The sequence below is a fragment of the Nelumbo nucifera genome, chromosome 2, assembly GCF_055504915.1.
Source record: "Nelumbo nucifera cultivar China Antique chromosome 2, China Antique-T2T, whole genome shotgun sequence".
NCBI classification, from domain to species: domain Eukaryota; kingdom Viridiplantae; phylum Streptophyta; class Magnoliopsida; order Proteales; family Nelumbonaceae; genus Nelumbo; species Nelumbo nucifera.
This window is the reverse complement of record NC_142650.1, coordinates 29,815,567-29,820,914: the sequence shown is the minus strand read 5'-3', so window position 1 is coordinate 29,820,914 and position 5,348 is coordinate 29,815,567. Positions and strand designations below refer to the sequence as shown.

Genomic DNA, 5,348 nt, shown 5'->3' with positions numbered 1-5,348 from the left:
GCGTGCTACTATGCAGTGCGTGCTACTGTGCAGTGCGTGTGGTGCGCGCTGCTGCCTAGCGGTGCGTGCTGCGCGCCATGGTGCCGTTGCCGTGCGGTGTTGGGTGGGTGCGCGGTGCGTGCCGCCATGCGGTGCGCGGTGCGTGCTGCTGCCTGGCGGTGCATGTTGCGCGCTATTGGTGCGTGCTACTGTGCGGCGCTGCCAGGCAGTGCCTGCTACTGTGCGGCCTGCCGTGCGTGCTGCTGCTGCCTATGACTGCTCCGCAGTGCGCTGCCGGATGGTGTGCCCATAACACATCCCCTCTACCTTCTTCTTTTCTTCTTCTTCGAAAGAGCTTCATCCGCTTTCGTCCTCCTCCTCCAGGTAGTGCTCAACGAGGAAAAACAGAAACCATGCATTCCATCAAAGCGGTATGAAGGTGGAAGGCAGACGAAACTCTTTCATGGTGATCTTGGCAATGGCCATCAAAACTCCTCCAAGTACTGTTGAGCTTTGGATGCTGGTCTTTCATGGCGTCCGCCTTCCCAACTCCAAGTAGTTCTTGACAATGAAGCTCTTTCATGGCCATCGAAAGGAGGAAGAGGAAGAAAGAGAAAGAGACCAGAGGTGGGGAGATTTATTCGGTGGTCTGAATGAAGAAGAAGATTAATAGTGTTTCTACCCTTTTTTGATATTTTTTAAAAAAATACCCTATTCTAGAAATTATTTTAAAAAGATTATTTTTATTGATAATAAGACCTAAAAGTTGCCCTTATCAGCTATAATCCCCTGATTATAAATAGATAATTATATATATATATATATATATATGATTTATTATAATTAGATAATCATATTTCTTTTACTTGGTTTACTTGGTTTGGATTTTCAGTTTTTCAATTTTTGTTTGGGATTTACTCTCAACCAAAACTATCCCAACATGCTTGGAAGCTTTAAATGATTCTGGATCTCCCACTCGCAAGAACTCATCCCATGCCTACCCACAAAACATTACCTCAAAACATCTCCCCGTGCATAATAACATATAAGAAGATGAGATATTCCCTATGTGTGGTTGCAATTTTATGTGGGTATGTGTGGGTAGAGTTGTTATGGGGGACTCGCTTCAAAATTAGGACCAAATTAAAAATTGGAATACCCAACAGGTTTCTGTTTTAACGGTTAATTGGGCATTTTTCCGTTCAACCCATAAAAAACCCGCCAAAATCATCATTTAACCAAGACCTAGAAAAAGGCCCTTCGTTCGTAACCTCCCGTCTATGCATCTGGTCATGGACTTAGAGCTCAAAATGAAGTATTTGGAATTCTTCTTTGCATCCTTTCATTATCATCATCATCTTAGCCTCGTCCCCAACTATATAGGATATTGGGGGTCAAAAATCCTATTTCTTTTTCTTTTTCTTTTAAAATGAGGGGGAAATCTATGATGTGGGAAAGATATGATATAGTAAAAGTTTTGACCAATCAAAATCTATCCATGAATTTTGATAAATAACACTCAATTGACTACCACCTTTATGATTTCAATTGATTAGTCAAAAGTTTTTTAGATATCATATCTTTCTGGTATCATAGTAGTAAATCCATTCAACTCAAAATCAATTTCTTTGTTATGTTAGAATAACAAGTGGGGGATTCTATCAAAATTCAAGGGGGGAGGGTGGGTACTAAATCATAAATGGAGGTGTTGGTAAGTAAAACAAAATAAATCAATATCATGAGGTGGAACAAACCATAAAATTCCCAATGGAAAAGAAAAAATGGGACTATTGTCCAAATATATTATTTTCTTGATAGCCTTGAATTTAATGAGGCAAAGCCACCACATTACACCACCTATGGCAGTGACTGACTGTCATGTTCGTTATTAAATTATGAAAAATTAAATTATTTCTTATTATCAAGTTTCAAAGTATTGATACTCTTGATTAGATTGCAAATCAGTTATATTGATTTGAAGAAGGGAAAATCTATGATATGGAAAAAGTATCTTTTCCATATCATATCGGGTGACATGGACCAATCAACATTCCACTTCTCTGTTTCAGTGAATACCGGTTATCCCAGATAACAATCATTTAAATCGTATTTTAAAAAAGAAATTCATTTCAAGATAACGTCTTCACAATGCTACTCAGAAGCCTCTCCGGCAGATGGCGGGTGCACAATGGCTAGGAAAGCTCACTTCCGACGGTGAAGAACGGTTGTTTCAGATGTTTAGTACAGGGAGCCTCTGACAATCAAAGGGACGAAACGGCTAGTACAGGGGGCCTCTGACAATCAAAGACGGTCAGGAGCAAGAGGTAAGGTGTGCCATTGATGGCCACTCTTCCCCTTCTTCGTTGCTTTCCAAGCAAAACAAAACGGCATGACCAAGAAGCTCCCCTCCGACTTTGTTATTAACCTTGACAAGTAAGTTTCCAATTCGAAGCCTGTGCATTATTTGATTCCATCATTTTCAATTACAGTTGATGTTGGGTTTTTGATATGTAGATCGTCCCAGGCTACAATTATTTTGTATTCTCGGATTGACACCTGATGATATTTTTTTATTTGACTTTCGTTAACAGTGGTGATCCAAAAATGTCCAAGCCATATTGGCAGAAGATGGGGGACAAGTGCACAGTGGTGATCTTTGTCTGGCAATCGCTAAGCTACGTCTCCGACATTACAAACTTGTGCTGGTTTCTGGAGTCCGAATTAGCGGAAGAGATCAGACGCTTGCATTATTTGGTGGCCAACACTGAAACAGAAGGTCGTTACATCGTGGTTGGTACCGGTTCAACACAACTCTTTCAGGCAGCGCTCTATGCATTATCATCTCCTGATTCAGTAGAGCCAATCAACATCGTTTCAGTTGTTCCATACTATTCAGTGAGTTTTCTCACAATCTCACTCTATACATTAGCTGTGAATTAACGGCATGTATCATTTGTTTCTAGATAACTAGCAGACTTGTTTGCACGAGAATGACCCATCCGATGATATTGTTGTTGAGATTTGAATTAAGCCATTAGAATTGTTCAATACTTACTTACTATTCTTCTTCTTCAGCATTGTTTATCTTGGGACCTCATTAGACGTTAGTGACAGTGTCTCATGCTCCCTCTCTTCTTCCATACAAACTCTCCCTCTCTCTCTCTCTCTATCTATCTATCCAACTATCTATCTCTCTCTCTCTAGTTCAAGTTAATTAATGGTGGATTAGTACCTTGAGGGAATAAAATTAGTGGTATATATGTGCAAACCATCATGTTATCAAGTGCTTATAAAGTTTCTATGGCCAAAGAAATTTAACAAAAATAAAGGAAAAAAGTTTTGGCCTTAATTTACTATACTTATGCTCATTGATTAATCAAGTTGTTAATTAATTTGCATTGAATTGCTTCTTCCTTGCAGTCTTATCCAGCGGTCACCAATTTCTTAAAGTTCGGGCTCTACAGATGGGCCGGCGACGCATACACATACAAAGGCGATCAACCTTACATAGAGCTCGTAACTTCCCCAAATAATCCAGATGGGTTTATTTGGTAAATGGTGGTTAACTGAAGCGGAGGGAAGCTCATTTGCGACCCGGCTTACTGTTGGCCTCAATATACACCGTTTACAAGTCTGGCAGATCATGATCTCATGCTATTCCCCGTCTCCAAAAGTTCTGGCCATACTGGGTCACCATCTCCAAAAGCACTGGTCATGCTGGGTCAGCGGCAGATCATGATCTCATGCCGGGTCACACAACTCATTCATGATCTCATGCTATTCTCAAGAACATGTTTCTTGGAATTGCACAGCGAAAATAACGCAATCTGTATGTGCACAGAAATAGACAAAAGCAGATAGCAATAAAGAAAGAAAGAAGAGAGAATACTAGATTTACGTGGTTCGGCCAAATTGCCTACGTCCACGGGGAGTAGTTCGGAGCTTCCTTCTCACTATAAATAGGAGAAAATACAAAATGATCTCACTGGAATCACACTCATACCCAGCACCCAATACACCCAACTCAGTACTCATCTATTTGTTACTCTTGAATCTTTTGAAAAGATTCCACTTCAACTTTCTCTACTGTCTTAGAGCTTGATTCTTTCTGCATGAATCTTCATTAAAGATAACATCTCAACTAACAATTATCTTGTGGGCAGTAGGATCCCGCAATCTGTATCCCTTTGTACCTTCTATGTAGCCAAGAAAAATACACCTTTTGGACATTGCCTCTAGTTTGATCATTTGCTCCTTAAGAATCCAAATATAAGCATCACAACCAAAGGTACGTAAGAAAGAATAATCAACAGGGTTTCCTGACCATACATCTTCTAGAATTTTGCAATCAAGTGCCATAGTGGGAGAGCGATTTACTAGGTAACATGTCATATTGACTGCTTCTGCCCAAAAGCACTGCTCCAACCCAATTACACTCAACATGCTTCTACCTCGATCCATAAGTGTACGATTCATCTATTCAGAAACTCTGTTTTGTTGTGGAGTTCGAGGAACCGTATACTGTCTCAAAATGTCGTGTTCACTACAAAAATCTTTAAATTCTTTTGAGGTATATTCTTTCCCATTGTCAGTTCTCAGACACTTAATTCTTTTCCCCTTCTGATTTTCAGCTATAGCTTTGAACTTCTTGAAATAGGAAAAAGTATCACTCTTCCGTTGGAGCATATATACCCATACTTTCCTAAAGAAATCATCAATAAAAGAGACAACGTATAATGAACCTCTAAGAGATTTTGTAGTAGTTTCCCGTGTATCAGAACGTATTAGATCTAATACCTCTCTACTCCTAACCTTAGACTTGAAAAACTAGCTCCGTGGTGTTTCCCAAATAAACAATCTTTACAGAAATTCAAATTAGTAGATTTTAAACCAGGAAGTAGATTTTGATCAAGAAGTACCTTAAGTCCTTGCTTGCTCATATGACCCAAATGTCTATTTCAAATCATAATAGAATCAGTTATAGCATTTGCAACGATGGCATTGTCGACCATGGTATCCTCAATCAAGTGGTATAGCTTTCCTTGTAATTTATCTTTTGCAATTACCATAGCTGCTTTACTAATCTTCAATTGGCCTTTTTTTCCAAAAAACTTGTAGTTGTCTTTATCAAACTTCCCCAATGATAGGAGACTCTTTTGTAGTTTAGGAACATACCGTACACCAGAGATTGTACAAGTGATGCCGTCAAACATAGTAATTCTAATGTCTCAAATTTTCACTATTTTGCATGTGTTGTTATCGCCCATCTAAACAATCCCACCATCACATGATTGGTATGTATAGAATCAATATCTGTATGGCGTCATATTGAAAGAAGCACCAGAATCTAATATCTAGTTGTGCTTTAA

General features: G+C 39.3%; 1 pseudogene; it reads left to right on the top strand.

The window, feature by feature from the left end:
- The first annotated feature begins 2,126 nt into the window (after window positions 1-2,126).
- Window positions 2,127-3,840, top strand: LOC104603425 (tryptophan aminotransferase-related protein 2 pseudogene; annotated as a pseudogene).
- The last annotated feature ends 1,508 nt before the right edge of the window (window positions 3,841-5,348 follow it).